The sequence below is a fragment of the Marmota monax genome, unplaced genomic scaffold, assembly GCF_021218885.2.
Source record: "Marmota monax isolate L192 unplaced genomic scaffold, Marmota_monax_Labrador192_F-V1.1 WCK01_AAM20220418_F8-fsc00974, whole genome shotgun sequence".
Lineage (NCBI taxonomy): Eukaryota > Metazoa > Chordata > Mammalia > Rodentia > Sciuridae > Marmota > Marmota monax.
The window spans coordinates 5,025-31,141 of record NW_026692163.1 but is presented as its reverse complement, the minus strand read 5'-3'; the positions used below and the strand labels follow the sequence as shown (position 1 = coordinate 31,141).

The following is a 26,117-nucleotide window of genomic DNA, read 5'->3' as shown; positions in this document are numbered from 1 at the left end:
TTTAAATTTATTCTAACTATTTATACACAATGGTAGAAGGCATTTTGGACACATCATACATAGATGGAATAAAATTTCTCATTCTTCTGGTTGTACATGACAGAGTTATACCAGTTGTGTAATCATACATGCATATAGGGTAATACTGTTGCTGTTTTTAATAGGCTTCATTTGTTGGAGAAGTATTAGGTGCACATCAAAATTGGGTAGAGATTTCCTGTACATCTCTTGGCTACCACAGGCTCCCAGTTGTCCACATCCCCCACCAAAGTGATATGTTTCTTACAACAAACATTCACTTATTTTTATCACCCAATGAAAGATTTTATTCTTGCTATCCTGCATTCAATGGGTTTGGACAAGTGTATGATGATATGTATCCATTATTATTGTATCCTACAAAACAGTTTAACTGCCCCCAAAATCCTGTGCCTCACATATTTACCCCTCCCTCTGCCTAATCCTTGGCAACCACTGATCCTTTCCTTGTCCCTATACTTTTGCCTTTGATAGAATATCATATATCAGGGAACATATACCATTTATCTGTTCATATTTTACATACAGCTTGGATGTATTTGTAGATTTTTATATCACATTTAATCCAAGTAGCTTGTGAATTAACTAGTGAAAAATTAGACTTTACGACTCATATAAATTCTGTATATTTTTGTTCCTAATCATAAATGGATTTATGAATTTATGGGGTAATCTCTTATGGTTTTGTAAAGTCATTGAAGTATTATTGTCAAGAAGATGAGAAACATTTAACAGCTCATGTATCAGACAGTTTTTTATTACTAAGTGAAACATAAGTGATTGTTATCAGTTTACTTCAAGGGTCAACACGTCAGTGGGCCATAGGGGTCTCACATATTTAGAAAACCTGAGTAAGGGGGTGATTGTGAAGTTGTTTTCCATGAGAGAAACATGTGAGTCAGTAAACTAAGTAAAGCAGACTGTCCTGCCCATCAGGAGTGGCCTCATCCAATCAGTTGAAGGCCTGGATAGAGAAAAAACACTGAGTAATGGTGAACTGCTCTGCTCCTGCCCAACTGCCTTTGAGCCATGATGTGGATTTCATCTGCCTTCAGATATGAACTGGAACATCACTTCCTGGGTATCATCCAACCACCTTCTCACCTCAACTACACTATTGGCTTTCTAGTGTTCAGGCCTTTAGGACAGGCTGGAATTCCACCATTGGTTCTCCTGAGCCACCAGCTTGCTGAAGACAGATCTTGGGACTCATCAGCTTTCAAGACCACATGAGCCAGTCCAGAGTCTATTTCTCTTCCTACAGGTACAGACCATAGTGTCCCAGGGATACAGAATTGCCAGCTCTGGGCAAGGCCTTCTCTTCTGGGAATCTGCCCCATAGTCAGAGGCACCATCCTCCTCCCTCCCTCACAGACAGGACAGTTCTTACCGATACCTTGTACCTCACAAGGTGCAAATTCAACATGTCTGGAAACAGCCCATCTGTGTGTTGCTACAGCCCTCTACCATGCACCCAGGTGACCAACTCAAGCAAGCACACTGGGAAACCTACTTGTCAATTCAAATTATGTCCCAATCCTGGACGGAGGGTCTTCTGGTAAACAATGGCAACTCCTACTTCAATGCACCTTTCACATCCCCTAGTGATTTCTATGGGTTGTACCCCATAGAGGCAATCCCTAAATAGACCAGCTTTCCTTTGTCCTTCTGCCTCATAATTTGGGCAGGTGACTGAGCCTGACTCCCATCAGTCAGGATAAAAACCAAATGCAGAGCAAACATCATGTTATTCAACCTACAAAGTTGATCTGCTTTTACCTTTTCTTAATTTCACTGCATGTGTGCTGCAGCCACCCAGAAACCAACCAGCTCTTTGCTTGTCGATCACTAGCTGTTCAAAGGGAAGAGTCCAAGTGGGGATAGAATCCCACAATTCCACAGGTTGCTCTAAAGTCAGTCCTAGGGAAAAGACCAAACTGCTCAGGAATATGTCAACTAACTCTGTCTCCTGAGAGTAGCTTTCTGCACAAGCCTTTTCATTTATTACCAGCCCTCCCCATTACACCATGCCTCCAACATCACCTAAGACATCATGCATATTTTGTGTTTCAGGGATATTTTCTGTTATTCAGTTACAGGGGCATTTTCAACTAATAGCAAGGGAGTAATTACCCTTTGAATGAACGCTCTCTTTGTCAAAGTTCTATCAGTTATCATTGGGAGGTGGCTCACACCTTTTTGTGCAAGCACCCGGTTACACTTTACCCAGAACAATGTTATAAAGTATCTGTCCATTCCAGTACTCCAGATTCTAGCCTATGATCTTCAAATCCCATTCTCTGTGTGGGCTCAAGCAATCACCTTGTTCAAATTTAGAATGTCTAATTAATATTGCACATTACTAGAGATAACAGGAACATATCTTAAGATCATGAAAGCTACCTGTGCTAAGCTCCAGGCCAACATCATTCTAAATGCAGAAAAATTGAAAGCATTTGCTCTAAAAACTGGAACAAGAAAAGGATGCCCTCTTTCACCACTTCTATTTAATATAGGTCTTGAAACACTGGCCAGAACAATTAGACATACAAAAGAAATTAAGGGATACAGAACTCAAATTAGCACTATTTCTCGACAATATGATTCTATACCTAGAAGATCCAAAAATTCCACCAGAAAACTTCTAGAACTAATAAATGAATTAGGCAAAATAGCAGGATACAAAATAAACATCCATAACTCAAAGATATTTCTGTACATTTGTGACAAATCCTCTGAAAGGGAAATGAGGAAAACTACACCATTTACAATAGCCTCAAAAAATTTAAAATACTTGGCAATCAACCTCTACAATGAAAACTACAGAATGCTAAAGAAAAAATTAAATAAGACCTTAGAAGACAGAATTATCTTCCTTCTTCCTGGATAGCCAGAATTAATATTGTCAAGATGACTGTACTACCAAAAGCACTATACAAACTTAATGCTTAATTCCAATCAAAATTCCAATGGCATTCCTCATAGAAATAGTAAAAGCAGTCATGATATTCATCTGGAAAAATAAGAAATGCAGAAAAGCTAATAAAGCAATCCTTAGCAAGAAGAGTGAAGCAGGTGGCATCATTATACAAGATCTTAACTATTCTACAGAGCAATAGTAACAAAAACAGTATGGTATTGGTACCAAAACAGGCTAGTAGAGTAATGGTACAGAATAGAAGACACAGAGACTAACCCACAAAATTACAATTATCTTATATTAGACAAAGGTGCCAAAAACATGAACTGGATAAAAGATAGCCTCTTCAATAAACAGTACTGGGAAATCTGCAAATCCATATGCAACAAAATGAAAATAAACCCCTATCTCTCACCATTCTCAAAACTCAACTCAAAGTGGATCAAGGACCTAGGAATTAAACTAGGAACTCTGCATCTAACAGAAGAAAAAGTAGGCTCAAATCTCTATCATGTCGTATTCTTAATAAGACTCCTATAGCACAAGAATTAAAATCAAGAATCAAAAATGGGATGGATTCAAACTAAAAAGCTTCTTTTCAGCAAAACAAACAATCAGTGAGGTAAATAAAAAGCCTACATCTTGGGAGCAAATATTTACCACTCATATATCAGATAGAGCACTAATCTCTAGAATACTTAAATAACTCAAAAAGCTAAACACCACAAAGCAAATAACCCAAACAGTAAATAAAAAGCCTACATCTTGGGAGCAAATATTTACCACTCACATATCAGATAGAGCACTAATCTCTAGAATACTTAAATAACCCAAAAAGCTAAACACCATAAAACAAATAACCCAATCAGTAAATGGCCCAAGGAACTGAACAGACACTTCTTAAAAGAGTATGGACAATCCATCAACAAACACATGAAAACATGTTCAACATCTCTAACAATTAGAGAAATGCAAATCAAAACTACTCCAAGATTTCATCTCACTCCTGTCAGAATGGCAGCTATTAAGAATACAAACAACAGTTAAGTGTTGGCGAGAATGTGAGGGGAAAATGCCCACTCATAGATTGCTGGTGGGATGGCAATTTGGTGCAGCCAATCTGGAAAGCAATATAGAGATTCCTTGGAAAACTAGGAATGGAACCACCATTTGACACAGCTATCCCAGTTCTTGATCTATACCCAAAGGACTTAAAAACAGCATACTACATGGACACAGACACATCGATGTTTATAGCAGGACAATTCACAATACCTAAATTGTGGAATCAACCCAGATGCCCTAGAGTAGATGAATGGACACAGAAAATGTGGTATATATATCCAATGGGATACTACTCAGCAGCAAAACAGAACAAAATCATGGCATTTGCAGGCAAATGAATGGAGTTGGAGATTAAATGAATTTAGCAAATCCCCCCAAAAAACAAATGCTGACTATTCTCTCTGACATAGGGAGGCTGATTCATCCTGCGGTTGGGAGGGGGAACATGGGAGGATTAGATGAACTCTAGATAGGGCAAAGGAATAGGAGGGAAAGGGAGAAGGCAGAGGGGTACAAAAGACAGTGGAATGAGATGGACATCATTACCCTAAGTACATGTATAAAGACATGAATGATGTGAATATACTTTGTACACAACCAGAGATATGACAAATTGTGCTCTATATGTGTAACTTGAATTGTCATGCATTCTGTTGTCATATATAAGAAATTAGAATAAAAATTTTTTAAAAAGACGACACTTACCAGCTTCTGTTGTACAGCACTAGTTAAAAAAATTCCTCAAACAGTATCTATCTCCATAAAACAGTTCAATGAAACACAATATTCTCATGAAGAATTTAAAACATTTGTTTTCATCCACAATTTTCCTTTAATTCTACCAAACCTGGCAGATTTCTATCCTCTCAAGCTAAGTATACCCTAATTAGATATTCCCCAGTGGGTTTGGTGCATGGGGATCCTGTGTGAAAGAGTCCCAGAAATATCTATTTTCAATCTTTGGACCATTTTTTCACTCTTTTGTGTACATAAGAGAACTTCTCCTTTCCATCAGGCCTTGTGCTGATCAGATGGTGGGACTATTTTCCCAGGAAACTCAGGGTCAAGTTTTCTGGATTCAAACCAACTAGGTTGGACAAAGTAGATTCTTTCTTGGGACAATCTGGGAGATCTTATGGGGCCACACAACTTCTGGGAGTCTTGTACTAAGCTTTGCTATTTACTCTATCAATATCTGATTTCTTCATCCCATTTATTAAGAACTGTTTAAAGCCTGCTGATATGACTCTCTCCTTGACTCTCTTGACTCTACTCTGTCCTTGCTTATTCTCTTGGGAATTTTCCTAGCCTTCTTATGTCTGTGAAGAAGGCTAGGAAGAAAACTATGCTGAAACTTCTGTCTGTGAAGTTTCAGCATAGTTTCCCCTTTGGAGAAGATTCTGATGCTAAGAGTTGCATATAAAGTTTTCTGGAAGAGAAACAACCCACTGTAATCATCTTTCCCAAAAGGGGTTCTCAGTTAAAGGCTACAGTTTGCTGAGGTCACCATATAAGCTTGGTCCATCCCTTTCTTCCACTGAAGACATGACAAGTATCAATAACCAAAGCATTTTATATTTAACTCTTGTTCCTTTGTATTTCCTTATGCATCCAGCAGGCCAACCTCAGTTGTTGGATTTGTCAAAAGCTACTTATCTATGGAAGGATTAAATAGAGACCTACTGTGAACAGTAGAGGAAATTATAATTTACCAACTCAGAATCTTCAAAAACAGAGCAATTAATAAGGAAAATAAGTAGCTATAGCTTTGATCCTACTTAAAACATAAACCTTTCATGCTGATGATAGGAGCTTTGTGGGCAGCAGTGAGGTAATTCCTGCTGCAAATCCACCAGTGCTTTTTGATCTAGAGAGTGGTGATATTCCCTGGAAACAATCCCCAAGACCTCCTAAAGAGACAGATTGCTTCTCAGCAGTGAGAAGGCACTGTCCCGCTGAATGGCTCTTTGGGTGCATCCCCTGAGAATGGCTGACCTTGTTCCATCCTTCGGCACTGGTGCCCACACCATGCAGACTCTTGGTTACTGTTTTTGTTAACACTGTTGTTGAGGTGTAACTGTGAAATTAAATTTGTATACATTGATGTACAGAACATGAGGTTTGGATACACTGTGAAATGATCAGCACAAATTACTGAACTTATCTTTCAGCTCAGTCACCATTTTCTTCTGAGTGTGTGTGTGTGTGTATGTGTATGTGTGTGTGTGTATTGAGAATACCCAAGATCTACCCCCTTAGCAATACCCAAGATCTACCCCCTTAGCAATTTTTAAACAGCCCATATTATTAACTGTAATCACCATGCTATTCATTAGCTCTTTAGAAATTCTCCATCGTGTATAATCTTTATAACCTTAACCAACATCACCTATCCCTTTTCCCCTATCAACAGCCCTCATGTCCACCATGGACTCTCTGCTTCTATGAGTTTGACTATTTTAGGTTTCACACAGAAGTGAGATCAAGCAGTATCTCTCTTTCTGTGTCTGCTGATCTCAGTAGCATGATGTCCTCAGGAATCCATGCTGTTACAAATGAGAGGATTTTCTTTTTAAGACTGAATAATAGCCAGGTGTTCTGGCACACTCTTATAATCCCATAAGCTTTGAAGGCTGAGGCAGGAGGATCATGAATTCAAAGCCAGCCTCAGCAACTTAGCAAGACCCTAAGTGACTTAGGGAGATCTTGTCTCTAAATAAATAATTAAAAAGGACTTGGCGGGCTGGGGATGTGGCTCAAGAGGTAACACGCTCGCCTTGTATGCGCGGGGCACTAGGTTTGATCCTCAGCACCACATAAAAATAAAATAAAGATGTGTCCACTGAAAACTTAAAAATAAATATTAAAAATTTCTCTCTCTCTCTCTCTCTCTCTCTCTCTTACAAAAAAGGGGGTGGGGAGCTTGGGAAGTGGCTAAGGGGTAAATTGCCCCTGGGATAAACCCCCATTTATGAAGGAAAAAAATGATTGAATAATATTATCATTCTCACTCTCTCAATACCTACCCTATCATACGCGCGCGCACACACACACACACACACACACACACTCTTCACATATTCTTTATTCATCGACAAACAAATGGGGGGTTGCTAGATCAATTATATGGCAGTTCTTTCAAGTTTTTGAAAAAATTTCATAATGTTTTCCATTATGCCTTAGGAACTTCTCTAAGAGAGGAATGCACCAGGACTCATGTCCAGCCTTACAGTAGTTGCTTAAAGTCTTTATTTCTTCATATTGTTGCTGTTGTTAAGAGAACACAAACAGCAATTCAGAGTATGGCTTGTTTATCCTAAATATAGAACTTCTCTTGATTTCTCTTGGTGGATAGTCTAGTCTATAGCAAATCCTACTTTAATACAAGCATATATTTAGCAGTTTGGTATTTGTTAATGTTTTACATATTTAAATATTTTTACTATGAAATATAATTAATTTATCATACATATCTATGTAATTCACTCATAATATTACCAACGTAACACTAAAACAATCATTAGCCCCACAGATCTTTCATTTTCTCAGTAGTATGATATCAACGTCTAAAGTATACTTCTACTCATGCATGGATCTCTCTGCATGCAAACAAATTAAATTAGGTTTGAAATGAAAATCAGATTACTGACACATTAAGTCTAACAATTCCACATGAGTCTTAAAGACAGCAGCACTGAGCTGGTGGTGTTGCTGTGTGCTGGAATGCTTAGCTATCATGTCCATGGCCCTGGGTTCCATTCTCAGCACCTCCAAAGCAAAAACCAGAATCAGTGCTGCTAAATGTCTAGGGCTGACTAATGTTCCTCCTATTCAAGACAGTTTTGCACCTTAACTATTAACCTCTGCTTACATTTTGTCCTGGTTCTAAGGTTTCATCTTGGGAGATCAAATTTTTCGTGGTGAGAGAGAGGGTTGAGCCCTGACTTTTCTACAGTTGGAAAATTCATCACAAAAGCATCAGAACCTGCAGCCAGAAATCTGCAGTGCCTTTGAGAGTAACAGGAAACATGTCTTCTTTTTCTGGAGGTCCCATGAGGCACTTGGGGACACTCTGCCTCAGGCAAGAAATCTGAGTATGTGAACAATCCTAAGAAAATGAGGAAAAGAAAGAGGGTTTGTGATTCCTCCTCTCAGAATATTCAACTTGGAATACCCTCCATCAGCTCTCTGCCATCACAGATGCAAGACCTGGCCAAGCCCTCATGATGAACCTGAGCTCAGGAAGCTCATTCCCTGCTGAGGCAAGGAGGAGGCCAAGGGGAATGCTGGGTCCTTCTCAACTGCACCTTAGTATTTCAAGGTTACCTTTTTCTGGAAGCCCCTGTTCTGGCGTTACCTGCCACTTGAGTTCTGTGAGACTTCTAACAACTCATGAGATTTCCACTGCTAACTTACCTCAGGAGCTGGATTGGCTTCAGTCCCCTCCCAGACTGGCATCTTTGGTGCACTATCAAGAAGCTGCAAGTCTTAAATATCTGAGGACTGAAGGTGTCTCACTGTTGCAGCTCTGAAAAAGAATGGGAGGAAGCTGCCTTTGTGTCAGGCAAGTTGCTTCCTTTCTGATCCACTGGACGTGGGAACACTGACAGCTTACTGACTCATGGTTATTATTTTTGATCATTTTCCCTTCTCCTGTTTGGAAGTATTTATGATTTTTATAACTGAAAAAAAAGTATTGGTATGGTAGAATTCATGCAGTTTAGAATCAGGTAAGTTAAATTCACTACAAACCTAATCATAATTCATCCTTCCTATTTCCCTGTTAAAAAAAATGTGTTGTGGCAGAATCCTTCAAGAAGTAAACCAGGTAAAATGGTTCTAAATTATCAGAAATAATAATTGGTAACAGAAATTGTATATTGGAAGTGAAAAACTGAGGAGTAAACATCAAGAGTCCCATAGCAGCATCAAGAGTCTCCTAGCAGGGTCAAACCCAGCAGTTCACACTGCATGCTCTTGTTCACCAAGTATCTGTTAGAGCGCAAAGTCTTTCTTATCATAACTCATAGGATGTCTACACCTTGACACCAAAATGTGTTTATTTGAATTTTTATTTCACATTCCCAACTCATTTTTCATGAGGCAAAGTTAATTTGCAACTCATGGTGTACTTAAATGTTACAGTATCTTATGGTTTAGATTTTAGGTGTCCCCCATAAGCTCATGTGTGAGATAATACAAGAATATTTTGAGATGAAATGATTTGGTTATGACAGCTTTAAGACAATTAGTGCATCAATCCCCTCATAGTGATTAACAGAGTGGTGACTACAGGCAGGTAGGGTGTGCCTGAAGAGGTGGGTCATCTGGGAGGGGCATGCTTTGATATACATTTTGTGAGCTGAGCTTATTTCTCTATGCTTCCTGATCATGTCCTGAGACACTTTTCTTCACCACACTCTTCCACCATGATGTTCTGCCTCACCTTAACCCCCAGAGAAATGGAGGCAGCTGTGTATGAACTGAGACCTCTGAAACTGTGATCCCCCAAAAGAAAATTTTCCTCTAATTATTTATGTCATGTCTTTTGTTCATAGCAATGAAAAAGCCTAAAACACACTGGTTCCCTCTTATCAAAGATTTCACTTTCCCCTGAGTATATAATATATATGAATATATAATCTACTGTCACATATATCTAAGACAAATAAAAAATGATTTTACTTTCTATGCTTTCACTTACCTATGAACTACCTATGTGATTCAAAATCACAGAAATAAACAATGTATAAGTTTTAAATTGCTCCCTCTCTGAACAGAATGATGAAATCAGGCAATATCACTCTCTATCCTGACCATGAATTATATCATACCTTCAGTCCAATGGGTTCATGCTCTATAGGCTACCTACCCATCATTCCCTTGACAACCATCTGGCCATGAGATAAGCTGGGGGGAATTGCACTGCTTGTAGATAGGGGTCAGTACTATTTATAGTTTCAGAAATCCACTGGAGATCTTGGAACAGGTCCTCCAAGATAAGGGGGTGTACTGTGTTCCTAAAATTATCAATAATCTCTTCATACTTAGCATTTGAAGTCTTTCTTTTGGAACTAAAACAAAATTGGAACATCTTTGAGGGAATTTCCTTTTTTTAATATTTATTTTTTTAGTTGTAGTTGAACACAATACCTTTATTTATTTATTTATTTTTATGTGGTGCTGTGAGGATCGAACCCAAGGTCTCATACGTGCTGGGACAAGTACTCTACCACTGAGACCCCAGCCCCAGGGAAATTTCTTTTTCATAGGTTTCTCTGATATCTCTCAGCTTTGGAGACATGAGGTTATATCATTTCTGTTTTTTCACATAAACTACTTCCTCTGCTGGGTATCCTGAAACTGTCTGACTTTTGCACCATTCCCAACTCTGTAAAGAAGGGCATTCACTCACATCTCTCCCTCTTCCTGATAAGCTGCACATCACACTGGCATGTCTCCTTCAGTTCACTCTCCATGACCCCAGATGATGGCTCCAGCATCAGTTCTGACTTTTATCCTAGGCTTCATTTTATTGAGTCAGTTCACACCTGTGTTCAGCAGAGGACAGCAGAAAGATAACTGGACAGTGATTATGGGTTCATTCTGACTCCTGCTCTATGGGATTCTACTGGCATGTTCTAGTGTCTGGAGGTGCAAGGGACTCACTTGATTGTGGCAGAGATGTACAGTATGGAGAGTGCTCAGGGATTAGGAGAGACTGGGATTTTCCCCTCTGTGTGGCACGAGGAGACACGGTTATTACAATCCAAACATTTCCCGCCAAAATTAACAACATTGATCATATTCTCATATACATAAATATATATTAAGTATCTGAGTTATTGTATATAATATACATTAGATATAGCATACCAATTGAAGAAATAAATTAGAAATTTTCTATAACACATCAATATGGGCTGATATTTTGGAAAAAATGGAGAAAAGTGAAATAGGCTTTTAATAACAACAAAACAACTGACAAAGAAACAAACCTGCATTCTATATTAGAAGGCCTTTAGTTACCAGAAAACAAACTAATTACAAGAATGTTTGAAGAAAAACTGTTAGAAGACATGAATATACTTTCCAAGTTAGAAAAGGAACAAAGAAAATGCAAACAAAAGTTAATAATGTATGCTTCAAGGATGAAAGTTTCAATTATTTGGGGAGATAAACATATGCTTTTTAAATTTTTTTTAGTTGTCAACATGAACTATGACTTTATTTATTATTTTATTTATGTGAACCCAGTGCCTCACACATGCTACACCAGTACTCTACCACTGAGCCAAAATGCTAGCCTACAATTTTTTATTGACTTTTAAAAAATAAATGATAGCAGAATACATTACAATTCATATTACACATATAGGGCACAATTTTTCATATCTCTGGTTGTATAAAAAGTACGTTGACACCCAATTCATGTCTTCATACATGTACTTTGGATAATGATGTCCATCACATTCCATCATCCTTGCTAACCCCATGCCCCCTCCCTTCCCCTCCTACCCCTCTGTCCTATCTCAAGTTCGTCTATTCCTCCCATGCTCCCTCTCCCTGCCCCACTATGAGTCAGCCTCCTTATATCAAAGAAAACATTCGACATTTGTTTTTTTGGAACTGCCTAACTTCACTTAGCATTATCTTCTCCAATGCCATCCATTTACCTGCAAATGCCATTTTATTCTCTTTTATAGCTGAGTAAAATTCCATTGTGTATATATTCCACATTTTTTAATCCATTCATCTATTGAAGGGCATCTAGGTTGGCTCCACAATTTAGCTATTGTGAATTGTGCTGCTAGAAACATTGATGTGGCTGTGTCCCTGTAGTAAGCTGTTTTAAAGTCCTTTGTGTATAGACCGAGAGGGATAGCTGGGTCAAATGGTGGTTCTATTCCCAGATTTCCAAGGAATCTCCATACTACTTTCCATATTGGCTGCACCAATTTGCAGTCCCACCAGCAATGTACGAGTGTACCTTTTTCCCCACATCCTTGCCAACACTTGCTATTGTTTGTATGCATAATAACTACCATTCTGACTGGAGTGAGATAAAATCTTAGTTTTGATTTGCATTTCTCTAATTGCTAGAGATGATGAACATTTTTTTCATGTATTTGTTGATTGATTGTATATCCTCTTCTGAGAAGTATCTGTTCAGGTCCTTGGCCCATTTATTGATTGGGTTATTTGGTTTTATGGTGTTTAGCTTTTTGAGTTCTTTATATACCTTAGTGATTGGTGCTCTATCTGATGTGTGAGTGGTAAAAATTTGCTCCCAAGATGTAGGCTCTCTATTCACCTCAGAGATTGTTTCTTTTGCCGGGAAGAAACTTTTTAGTTTGAATCTATCCCATTTAATGATTCTTGATTTTAATTTTTGAGCTATAGGAGTCTTATTAAGGAAGTCAGGGACTAATCCAACATGATGATTAGGGCCTACTTTTTCTTTTATTAGACACAGGGTCTCTGGCTTAATTCCTAGGTTCTTGATCCACTTTGAGTTTTGTGCATGGTGAGAGACAGGGGTTTAATTTCATTTTGTTGCATATGGATTTCCAGTTTTCCCAGCACCATTTGTTGAAGAGGCTCTCTTTTCTCCAGTGCATGTTTCTGGCACATTTGTCTAAGACAAGATAATTGTAATTTTGTGGGTTAGTCTCTGTGTCCTCTCTTCTGTACCATTGGTCTACCAGTGTGTTTTGGTGCCAATATCATGCTGTTTTTGTTACTATTGCTCTGTAGTATAGTTTAAGTTCTGCTATAGTGATGCCGCCTGCTTTGCTCTTCCTGCTAAGGATTGCTTTAGCTATTCTGGGTCTCCTATTTTTTCAGATGAATTTCATGATTGCTTTTTCTATTTCTATGAGGAATGTCATTGGGATTTTGATTGGAATTCATTAAATCTGTATAGTGCTTTTGGTAGTATGGTCATTTTGATAATATTAATTCTGCCTATCCAAGAGCAAGGTAGATCTTTCCATCTTCTAAGGTCTTCTTTGATTTCTTTCTTTAGGGTTCTGTAGTTTTCATTGTATACATCTCTCACTTTTTTCTTTAAGTTGATTTCCAAGTATTTTATTTTTTTTTCTTTTTTGAGGCTATTGTAAATGGGGTAGTTTTCCTCATTTCCCATTTAGAGGATTTGTCACTGGTATACAGAAATACCTTTGATTTATGGGTGTTGATTTTATGTCCAGCTACTTTGCTGAATTCATTTACTAGTTCTACAAGTTTTCTGGTGGAACTTTTAGGGTCTTCTAGGTATAGAATCATATCATCAGAAAATCGTGCTAATTTAAGTTCTTCTTTTCCTGTATGTATCCCTTTAATTTCTTTCATCTGTCTACTTGTTCTGGACAGTGTTTCAAGAACTATGTTAAATAGAAGTGGTGAAAGAGGGCATCCCTGTCTTGTTCCGGTTTTTAGAGGGAATGCCTTCAATTTTTCTCCTTTTAAAATGATAGCCTTTATGATGGTGAGATATGTTCTGGTTGTCCCTAGTTTTTCCTAGTGTTTTGAACATAAACGGTGCTGTGTTTTGTCAAATGCTTTTTCTGCATCTATTGAGATAATCATATGATTCTTATCTTTAAGTCTATTGATGTGATTAATTATATTTATTAATTTCCATATGTTGAACCAACCTTGCATACCTGGGATCGTGGTGCACTATCTTTTTGATATATTTTTGTATTCGATTTGCCAGAATTTTATTGAGAATTTTTGCATCTATGTCATAAGAAATATTGGTCTCAACTTTTCTTTCTTTGATGTGTCTTTGCCTGGTTTTGGAATCAGGGTGATAATGGCCTCATAGAATGAGTTGGGAATTACTGCCTCTTTTTCTATTTCCTGAAATAAATTGTAGAGTATTGGTATTAGTTCTTCTTTAAAGGTCTTGTAGAACTCGGCTATGTATCCATCCGGTCCTGGGCTTTTCTTGGTTGGTAAGCTTCTGATGGTATCTTCTATTTCCTCACTTGATATTGGTCTGTTTAAATTGTGTATATCATCCTGATTCAATTTGGGCAAATTGTATGATTTAAGAAATTTGTGGATGCCTTCAATATTTTCTATTTTATTGGAGTATAAGTTTTCAAAATAATTTCTAATTATCCTCTGTATTTCTGTAGTATCTGTTGTGATATTACCCTTTTCCTACCTTTTTACATAACAAATATTTAAAGAATGTTACAGTGATCCTAATTTTCCCCAATGAATTGAAGATATATAAAATGAAAGTATCTTCAGATATTGAATAATAAGAAGGTAAAATTTAATTTAACAAACACCTCATGTAAAAAAAAACCCACTACTGGATTTTGTATTAAACTCTGTAGACATTTTATATAAATGGCCTTTATCACCATAAAATGCAATAGTTGTTATTAAAGAATCACCATCATTTTGGGGATCTTCTAAAAGTGATCGACAAATTTTGCTTGGTGCAACACCATCCACACTTGAAAGTCACTTTGGCATAAATGTATCCTTCCCCCCCCCCCCCCGGCCGTGTACGTATAGTGCTCAGGCTTGAACCCAGGGCCTTGTGCACGTGAGGCAAGCACTCTACCAACTAAGCTATAGCCCCAATCCTACTTTGGCATATATTTCTAAGCCTCATCATTCACAGTGAGGTCTTATGAAAGATGATTTAGTGAGTGCAAAATTAATTTAAAATTATTTAAGGTCATCACTGGGTCATGAGTCATGACTGGGTCATGGTCATGTCAAACATGACAATTCTCTTGGTTGAAAAGGAGAACTAATAAGTACCTTTTAAAAATATATTAATTTGCTTTCATAAAAGCCAGGAAAATAAACTTGTATTGAATTCTAGTTTTGATATAAATGCAAGATTGAAACCTGGAAAAATGTCATGAGTTTTACTTGACCCCCTTTCAATTTGCCACTTGTTTTTCAACTGCTTTCACCTGGAGGGCAAAATTAAACATTAATTAATTATAAAAATACATGGGCCATCATCCAGTAACCTTTCCTCCTGGACTTCCTCACTCATCACCCTGGAAAGGCATGTGTCCCCAGCTCGTCAGACATAGCTAGGGGGATAGGTCCATTCTGTCCCTATTGTAGGTGTCCCTTTCTCTGTATGTGTTCTGGAGACTTCTTCCCCAGAAACCACCTGAGCCTGCAGAAAACCTCATGTCCCTCCTCTGTTATGTTGAGCCACCACCTGCAATAAATGGTCATTTTGTCCAAGTATTGCTGAAATATAACCTGAAGAAGGACAGAATAAACCTTTGGGAACGGCTTACTTAAGAAAACCATCCAAGAGCAGCGGGGAACAAATTGCCTTCCTCATCCTTTAGAACCTCCAACAGGTCTTTTCCTTACCACAGATGAGGCTCCCACTCCACTCAAGTGGAGGATAAGTTTCCAGGGCTGGGTTCTGAGGAAACTGGCACAGGCTTTATAGGCATATGCACCACCTGCTGCAGAAAGCAGGATTTGGCGTCCTCTAGTGGCCCTAGGAGCTCAGGGCAGGATCCTTGCCTTCATTATTGCAAGGGGACCTCATGGTCCTTGGTGGCCTCCTGCTGATTCACTAGCATGGAATTATGGAATTGGACCTTTCATCTAGGTTATTCACTGTAATTATATTGTTCAGAGTATTCTCTTGGGATGACTTTTCTTTCTGTAAGGCAGAATGACCCCATGTTTAAATCTTTTATTTTGGGTATTACCTTTTGTTCTCATTGCTTCAAGGTGAAGGTTTGTTAATTTTTCTTATCTTAAAAAAAAAAAAAAAAAAACTTTGCATTTCATGGATTCTACCACAGTTTTTCTATTCTCTATTTCATTATTTCCTCTTTTTTTGTGTGTGTGGGAATTTAACCCAGGGATGCTTAACCACTGAGACAAATTCCCAGCCCTTTTTAAATATTTTAATTTAGTGTCAGAGTCTTTCTAAGTTGTTTAGGACCTCGCTAAATTGCTGAAGCTGGCTTTGAACTCATGATCCTCCCAAGCTGCTAAAATTATAGGCATGTGCCACTGTGCTCGGTCATTATTTTCATTTTTAATCTTTATTATTTCCTTCCTTCATCTAATATTGCGTTTATTTTAGAATTTTTCTAGGTCATTATCCTGTAATTGGATTACAATCATGAAGAAAATAAAAAGTCCAACAAGCAAAGAAAAAGATGGACAACATCTTTAGCCATTAGGAAAACGCAACTTAAAATCACAATGAGAGTCAAGTGAGGTAGGAGATGCCAGAGTCCCAGATACTCAGAATACGTAGGCTGAAGGAGATCATTGGGGCCAAAGAGTAAGAGAGGAGACTGGATAACATAGCAAGACCCCCATCTCAACACACACACACACACACACACACACACACTGCTACCTCAGCTAAAAGTAGCTCAAATGAAAATACTCACTACACTCTACTGAAGAGGAAAAGACAGGATCACTCACACATTACCAGTGGGAATGTAATTATGAGAGCCACTGGGAATAATTATGAGAGCCACTGGGAAGCAGTTTCTTCAAAACAAAATATGCATGCTACACTTTGGATCTTGAATGTCTTCCAAAGGCCCATGTGTTGAAGGGTTGGTCCCCAGCATGTGGTGCTGACAGTAGCTGGTGGAAATTTTAAGAAGTGGGGCCTAGTGGAAGGAAGTTTGTCATTAGCGACATGACTTTTAGGAGTATAATGAAACTCCAGCCCCTCATATCCCTTTGTTTGAGTCTGGCTGTCACTGGGTGAACAGCAACTAATGCTATGATGTAACACCCAGAGGCCCTAAAGCCACAGGACCACCGACCATGGACTGAAACTACAAGCTAAAATAAACCTCTCCATTGAAGTTGATCATTTCAGGTATTTGGACACCGTAATGGAGAACTAACTAACAATGCAAATACCATTTGATGTGTCAATTGCACACCTGAGAATTTAAGCAGAGAAATAAGACTTTAGTAATAACACCCCCAATTTTTTTTCGATTTTCATATAGCTGCCTTATTTGTAACACTAAGAACTTGATTCAACCCAAATGTCCTTTTGGACATAATAAGACCAAAAACAAAAAACAAAACAAAAAAAAACAACAAAAAACTGTGCACATCTATACCCTAGCCACCACTAAGACATGAAAATTGATACATGCAACAATATCCTGAGTGAATGATGCTCACAAAATAGGAAATACTATGCGATTGATTTGATTTTTTGTAAGATTTATGAAATTTTAGTAATGGGGGAACAGAACAGTGGTTACCAGCAGGAAAAAGCAGAGACAGGAGGAGGGAAGCTTGTTTGGCTACAAAAAAAAAAAAAAAAAAAAAAAAAAACCCACTTGTGGACTCCTCCTAGTGATGGAAACATTCTATATCCTCACTGTATTGATGGAGTTTTCTTGGTTGTGATATTGAATTTTAGTTTTGCAAGATGTTATCGTTGGGGGAAACTGAGTGCATACATGCTTTTTTATAAATGCATACAAAATACGACATATACTTAGATACAGAAACAACTGAAATATCTACCAGTAAAGTAATATTTATTTATGATGTCTCTTACACATATGCATAAAATATTATCAAGGACAAGACAAAAATAATTAGGGAAGTATAATTTTATGGGATTTCTGGTGTTTTTTTTTTTTTAACTTTACTCTTTAAATGATCACCAAGGCAAATGATACTGCAAAAAATAAAAATGCTGAAAATACAGTAGCATGAATTGAGAATACTCACAGGGGAAGTGGATAACTCAATACACCACTGACGGGAATATAACTGACACATCACTTTGGGAAACAGTTTGAAAGTGTCCTTAAAAGCAGAATGCAAAGCCAGGAATGGTGATGTGCAGCTGTAATCCTAGCTACATAGGCAGATAAGGCAGGAGGATCATAAGTCTCAGGTCAGGCTGGCCAACTTAGTAAGACTTTGTCTCAAAATGAAATGGAAAAGGACAGGAGATGTGGCCCAGTGTAGAGCACACCTCTAGCATGCCTGGAGCCCTGGCTTTAATCACCAGTACTTAAAAAAAAAAAAAAAAAGAAAAAAAAAGTTGGAACATGTATTTACCAATATGATCTGGTATTAAATGAAGGGAAATAGAAGTGTAGGTGCTTATAATGTCTTTTTCAGGAATGGTCATAGCAAATCCTTTCAAATATGCACACAAATACAGGAAACACTACAGATGTCGGTTAGCAGAAGAATGTATGAACAAACTGTACACTATTAATGCACTGCCCTGCGAGATCACAGTGCAGACACAGGAAAAGCATAAAAAACCTGAAGATACTTACTAAATCTCACACAAAAAGAGCACATAGTCTATGGTTATATTCTTTTTTAAAATACAAAATGCCATTTAATCAAAAATGATGGAAAGAAGATTCACACAGGCTTACCAAGCTTCTTTACATTCTTCAGGGAACATGTCCTTGTTTCTTCAGAATGGAAAATTTAACCATGGAAGAGTCAGGACCTGAAAGGACAAACAATATGGTTAACTCCCAGGACAGAAAGGAAGGCCTAGTCACCCTGCTTTGTAAGTTAGGTTGACAGGTACAAAAACATCTGTGCACATTTATGGTGACAGAGCATTCAAAATATCCCACATCTACTCAGAAATATAAAAACCAGCCTAAAAATCATTTCAGGAAAAAAGAAAAGACTGAAAGAGCACAATAACACAATTCGATTTACCCAGGCATCCCAGGCTCAGAACAGTTACAATGTTTCTGTGGGATCCTTGCACAGGACTCTAATTTTTACAAATCTTTTCACCCCACCCCAACCCTCACCAATTCGGTAGCCCTTGTCTCTAAGATCCTGCCAAAGTTAATCCTCTTTGGTTTAGGTGAGGTCACAAGGTGCTTTCACAGATTCTGGAATTTCCTTAAAGGGCAATAAAAGGTCAACCACCTGTGTGAATGTCACACACCTGGGTGGAGGCCCAGGCAGAGGCACCTTTCAGACTGTGCAAGGCACTTGACACTCAGTTTGTAGTAAACACATGTTGGAGGAGGGATGGACACATACACATTCCATGAAAGCTGTGTAGGGCTCTAGCAGCAGCAGTGTGCACGGCACCTAGAGGAGATGCTCCCACCTGCACCATGTGCAGGTCAACAGACAGCCCCAGCTGGAGCAAAAAAGGAGGCTGAACAAGAACAGGAGCAGGCCCCCCAACCAAGCAGCAGCCACCTGAACTCTGTCTCAAAAAGTTGCTCAGGGTCTCCCTGATTGGAGAAGAAAATTTACTGACCAACTTCTCTGCATGATGACCACAGTCAAAATTGTATATTTCAAAATTTCTAAGGGATTTAAATGTTCTAACCACGAAGACCAAAAGGTAAGTTAGGGAGGCAGTGGGTATGTAAATGAACTGAATCATTTGCAATGTATACATATGTCAAAAAAAAAAAAAAAAAAAAACAATCCCACAAAACCAAGGCCAAATGATTTCTCTAATATGTGCATGCTAATTCACAATAAGGTGCAGAATCTTTTTAGTTGGATGCTTGTGTATGTGTATATGTGCACAGCAAAGAAAATAAGAGTATGAAGACAGCCTACAGAATGGGAGAAAATGTTTGTCAGATACCCTTCCAACATGGGATTAGTAACCAGAAATATTATAAAATGTTATATATTGACAATAAAAAATCTAATGAATCCAATAAATGGGCAAAAAAATCTAAACAGATTTCTCAAAAAAAATTCAAATGGCCAACAAACATATAAAAATATGTTCAACAAAGATGCCAATCAAACTAAATTGAAACCAGGCACAGAAGCACGTACCTATAATCCTAGCGGCTTCAGAGGCTGACAGGAGGATTGCAAGTTCAATGCCAGCCTCAGAAATATGGTGAGACACTGTCTCAAAATAAAAAATTAAAAAAGAGGCTGGGTATGTGGCTAAGTGGGTAAAAACTCCTGAGTTTAATCTCTGGCACAAAAACCTACACTGAGATTTCATGTCACCCTGGTCAGAATGACAATCATCAAGAATACAAATGATAATTGTTGGTAATGATATGGGGGGAAAATGTACATTTATACATTGTTGATTTGACTGCAAATTACCGCTACCACTTTGGAAAGCAGTATGGTGATTCCTCAAAAAACTACAAATGGATCCATTCTTATGGCCCATCTATCACACTCCTTGGTAGTTATGATATAGATTTAAAGTCAACATACTAAAATGATATATGCATAAGAAAGTATATATTAGCACGATACACAATAGACAAGTTATGGAACCAGCCTAGGTGCCCACCAATAGATGAAAGGATAAAGAAGATGTATATATAAACACAATAGAGTTCTACTCAATCATGAAAAAAAATGAAGTTTTGTCATTTTCTGGTAAAGGGATGGAACTGGAGAATGTCAGGCCAAGTAAAATAAGCTAGTCTCAGAAGGTCAAACATCAGGGGCTGAGGCTGGGGCTGGGGCTCAGTGGTAGAGTGCTTGCCTAGCATGCATGAAGCACTGGGTTCGATCCTCAGCACCACATAAATGTAAAATAAAGATACTGTGTCCACCTTAAAAAAAAAAGAAAGTCACGCATCAAATGGTTTCTCTCATAAGTAGAATCTAAGGAGAAAAGAGGGGTAAACTTGCAAAAATAGAATTGAGAGTAGGAGAGTAGAAGCAGGAAATCGAGGATCAGGGAGGACAGGAGGCAAACGGGAAGAACTAGGGAATAAGCTGACATGCATTTATGAATATATCATAATGTATTTCAATTTTATATGTAATTATAATGCATCAATTCAAAAATTAATGAGTAAATAAATAAATAGATGGATGAGACATTTAAGCATACAACTTATAACTATAAAAATCCCAAGAGAAAAACTAAGGGAAAGCTCCATAATATTGCTCTTAGCAATGACTTTATGACCGTGACTCTGAAAGCACATGCAGAAAAGCAAGAAAAACCAAGTGATATGACATCACACCAAAAGCTTCTGCACAACAAGGAAAACAAGCAACAAAATGAGAAGGCCAAATAGTGGGAGAGACATTGCAAAGCATATACTTGATGGTGGCTAACACCAAAAATATATAAGCAACTTATACAATTCAATTTCAGATCAAACGTACAGAAGCTACTATAGTTAATAATAATGTAGTGTGCAACTGACATGGCTAAAAGAGAACGTCTGCAATTTTCCTAACACACACAAAAAATTGGTAGGTGTTTGAGGGGATGTGTATATAAATTAGACTGATTATGTAATCATTTCACAATGTATATGGATAACATATACCATCTTTTGAAACACATACCATCTTTCCAAAGTAAAGGAAATTTTGAAAGACAAATAGCTACACCTGTTTATTTCAGTATAGCAAAATAAGATAATCACAGTTTTCAGAATTATCAGCTAATCTATGTTCACTTCTCTTATTTAAGTACATACCTTATTTCTCACCTTCAAGAAGATCAGGATTTTGATACACCTCAGGAAAAGGAGAGAATCAACCAAGCATGCTCATTTTTCTGAAAAACATAATTATTTCAGGACATTTAACTTTAATATAAAAACTTTGGTGAAAATAGTACCATTAAGATATAGCCATACATTTTGGTATGGTAGTGAAAACCTGTAAACCCAGTGACTCAGGAGACTAAGATAGGAGAATCACAAGTTCAAAGTCAACCTGGGCAACTTAGTGAGACCTTTTCTCAAAAAAGAAAACATAAAGAGGGGGAGAGAGGGGGGGAGGGGTGAGGGAGGGGTGAGGGACGAAGGAGAGGGAGAGGGAGGGGGGTGAGAGAGAGAGGGAGGGAGGGAGGGAGGGAGGGAGGGAGACAATCATTTCTTATTGTGCTTGTCAATGTACATGCTGTTTTGTAAATTATACCTGTCATTTAGTTTTACCTCCATAGATTCTAATTTGAAAGTCCTATCTTCTGACATGGACATTAGGGTCTTTATTTTAATGACACTCCTACTTAAACACTCCTACCTTGGGTCCAGCAGCACTCATGATGGAGGAAGACATTCTCGAGTTTCTACTGGTCTATATGTAGGACAACAGATCTAGATTCCAACCTTCAATTAATTAAAAAATATTTAAGTCTGGGCTGTTCAAAGCACAGCCAAGATGGGTTTAGAATGCTGTTTCTCAGACTGGAAACAGAAACTTTATCAGAAAGCTCAGTATAATTCCTTTCTATGGGCTTGGCCTCACCCAACCTGCTGAACCAACTGAGAAATCCACCAAGGAAGGGCAGGCCCCAGCACTAAGCCTCCTACCTGAGTCCATGGCCCTGCATCAAAACCTATGGTATAGCAAAAGAAGTTTAATGAGAGACGTTTATAGCAGTGAACATCCACATCAAAACAGATCTAAGATGACAAAAAGCTAATGCAACACAACAAAGAACTATAAAAAGAACAAACTAACCCAAAAGTTCATTAAAGGAAGGACATAATAAATATCAGAGCAGAAATAAATAAAATAAAAACTATGGAAACAATTGAAAAAGATCAACAAAACTAAAAGCAGGTGTTTAAGAAAAAGTCAGCAAACATTCAGCTAGGTGAAGAGAAAAAAGGGAGACTTAAATGAAATCAGAAATAGAAAAAGAGACACTGCGTCTGACATAACAGAAATACAGAGAATCATAAGAAACTCCTGTAAAGAGACCACTACTATACGCCAGCAAGTTCAATAATCTAGCAGGATACATACAATGCAATCTACCAAGATGAAATTATGAAGAAATGGAAAACTTAGTGTAATACTGAGTAAAGATGCTGAATAAATAATGAAGAGTCTCCTATAAAGAAGAGGTCAAGACTTGATGGCTTCTGTGCTGAATTCTAACAACCCTTTAAAAAAGTATTCAGGGTGAGGGCAGTACTCAGTGGTAATGTGCTTGCCTTTCCTGGCTAAGACCTAAGTTTAATCCCTATGTCTGGAAAAAAAAAAAACTGAAAACTGAAACAAAGAGTACTAATTTACCAATTCTTCTCAAATTCTTCTAAAATACTGAAGAGGGAATCCTTCCAAACTCATAAGCACAGAACTATTCTGATGCCACAGCCATGCAGAGACACTACAAAAGCAAACAAAAACTACTATAGACCAATATACCTGATGAACATAGATGCATAAATATTCAACAAAATGCTACTGAACCTAATCTAATAGCACACCAAAGTGATCATTCACCACCAATAGATGAGATTCATCCCAGGGAGGTAACGATGTTTCAACGTGTGTAAATACATAAAGGTGATATTCTGTAGTAAAGGAATCAAAAACAAAACTCACAGCTCCATTTAAATAACTACAGAAATCATTGGGTAAAATTCTATATCTTTTAATGAAAACCTTCATAAATTAGAAATAAGAGAAATGTGCCTCAACCAAATAAAGGCAATGGATGACAGACCCAAAACAACATCACACTGAATGGAGAAGAGCTGAAATAATTTCCTGTAAGATCAGGAACAAAACAACACTGTTGTTCAATATACTATTAGAAGTGTTGGTCACAGAAAGAGGTGAGAATAAAAGAAATGGTGTCCAAATAGGAAAGGAAGAGGTCTAATTACCCCTGTTTGCAGATGCCATGATCATATATATATATATATATATATATATATATATATATATATATATATATATATATATAAAACCCACATTATAAACATCTGGGCTGCAGGCAGCCCCTGATTTACATGTCTCCTGGTTTCTCAAGGCTCCCATCAAACTGGCTGCACATGGAGGTAATGGACCAACAGCTCCTAGAGGCCCCCTCAGCCAGCAACACCCATGAAGCACACCTTTATAACTGTTCCCACCCCAGAGCTGCCCTTACCCCGCTCTGCCATTGCTTCTTTGCTTCTTCTTATTTTATGTATATATTTTGTTAAATTTAGCTTTTGAAAAAATTTCATTCATTTTTAAAAGATTCAGTTTATTGGCATTAAATACATTCTCAAAACTCTGCACTAGTCACCACTATGTTGTTCCAGAACATTTTCCTGAATTGGGTATCTATAACCACTCCCTCTCCCCTGGCCCCTTAGTCCCCAGCAACCCCTGATCATTCCAGCCCTGTGATATGCCTAGTCTGCATTTTTCAAATCAGTGCAGTCTCTTTTCTCTTAGGTCACATAATTTTGGAAATTTCCTTAGTAGGGTAAATGCTACACAGGTCTAAGTTTATTATTTTTTAAATTTTTATTGTTTTGGTACTGAGGTTGAACCCAGGGCACTTTACCACTTAGCTATACCCCTCATCATTTTCCTTTTGAATTTTGAGACAGGGTCTTGGTCAGTTCCTGAGGATCTCTCTGAGTTGGTAGGGCTGCCTTCAAACCTACAATCACCTTGATCAAAGCAGTGTTATTTGGAAATTTAAAAAAAAAAAAAAAACCCTCTATATGCAATGCCTGGAGAACAGATAAATCAGATGCATAACAGTTACACCAGGGAAAATTATACAACATTGAAAAATAACAATGTCTAGCTCCATGTCGTTGAGCAGGTAAATCTCAACAACACTGCTGAACAAAAGAGTACACAGAGAAATCATTTATGGTAATATCGCAAATAAGCCAAACCAAAATAAATAAATAAATAAATAAAGCACTCGGAAACACATTCTCACCGCAGACTGTAAAGAATAGTGAGGACAAAAATGGATATTTTTCAGGCTAGTGACAACCTCTATGAGAAGAAAGAGGTTAGAGAAAACCCAGAGAAGGCTTCCACCTGTCCCAAGACCAACTTATTGTACTTAATATACTAAGCATATACATTGTCAGGTTTAATTAATAATATCCAACAACTTATCTGCAAGATTTATAAAATCATATCTTACTATGGGCTATTGTCTTCATTCTTCAATATTAACAGAAGATGGGTCCAGTGTGGAGGTACTTTGTGCTTTTTTCATATCACAGGACTCAAAAATGATCCACAGAGGGGAGGGGGTTGTGACTCAGCAGTAAAGCACTTGCCTAGCACATGTGAGTCCCTGGGTTTGATCCTCAGCACCACACAAAAATAAATAAGAGGTATTGTGTCCAACAACAATCAAAAAAAAAACAAAAGTATTTTAAAAAATGATCCACAGAGATAAGGTAAACAACTGGAAAATCATTTTAGAAGACCTATTTTAAGGAAAAAAGCCTTTATTCCTACCTGTGCTTTTGTTCCTTCTCTCTCCAATGGACTGGCTTCTCTAGAAAATAATGCCATATGAAATTCTGTCATCCAAAGTCCAATTTTAAGTACTGAATCCCTGACTCAGCGGTTACTTCACGCTAAACATAACTCACTGTACAGACTCGGGGCTGCCCTCTTTGTATAGCTCAGGGAGCTTCAGTTTCTTAAAATGTTACCTTTTAACATATATAAATATGTAGCCTCTCAACTGGATACATTTCTGTTAATAAGTTACTTAGTTCTTTGAATAAGAGGCAGCAAACAACCACAAGGTATATTCACCAGTATTTTAACTGGCAGATTTAAAGACCCACAAGTGCTTGCCCATCTGGAAGGGAAGGAGGTGCTAATTAATACTCCCCAGACCTGGATGGCTTTGGTCAAGAAATATGACTGGCAGTCACTGGCTGCAATGAGGAGGGGAGGGGAAATAAACTCAAAATAAATAAGAGTTGACAGGACAATCTTAAAATCAGTACATGGAAGAGCAAGAAGGGATTCCAGGGGTACCACTAACATCTGATTGGGAACTCCTGGGACTTGATCAGAACCATCCTCAGAAGCAGGACCAAGGACAGGTATGAGATCTCACCTACCTCTTAGCTGAGGATGGAGACTTGACCACAATGACTGCATTCCTATGATCTGGGATCTGTGATAGACAAGAGGTTGGGGATTACCACTATGTCTCTAATAGGTCATGCTGACAGTCAGTGAAAAGCAATGCTCCAAGATTCAAAACTGTCCTCTGATTCCTTGGAAGTTTTGCAAAAAGAGAAGTTCAAAACAAAAGTCTCCTTTGGAAATGGAAGGAATGCCTACCTAGGATGAAAGTATTACTAAGGTATGAGACACACAGATTCCTTTTAAGAAAAAAATA

At 37.8% G+C, this 26,117-nt stretch overlaps 1 long non-coding RNA gene across 2 annotated transcripts; it reads right to left on the bottom strand.

Annotated features, from left to right (window-relative positions):
- Nucleotides 1-775: 775 nt before the first annotated feature.
- LOC124076770 (uncharacterized) lies at nt 776-26,117 on the bottom strand. 2 transcript variants are annotated; one of them, XR_006846459.2, is made up of 8 exons: nt 25,834-26,117; nt 25,214-25,253; nt 21,469-21,548; nt 18,436-18,512; nt 10,440-10,575; nt 8,441-8,552; nt 1,819-1,959; nt 776-1,003 (listed from the first exon to the last, which is right to left on the bottom strand). It is a non-coding gene; the product is annotated as an uncharacterized LOC124076770 (long non-coding RNA). The 2 variants fall into 2 exon arrangements; XR_006846461.2 differs by lacking the exons at nt 776-1,003; nt 1,819-1,959 and adding an exon at nt 7,090-8,132 and having other exon boundaries at nt 25,834-25,949.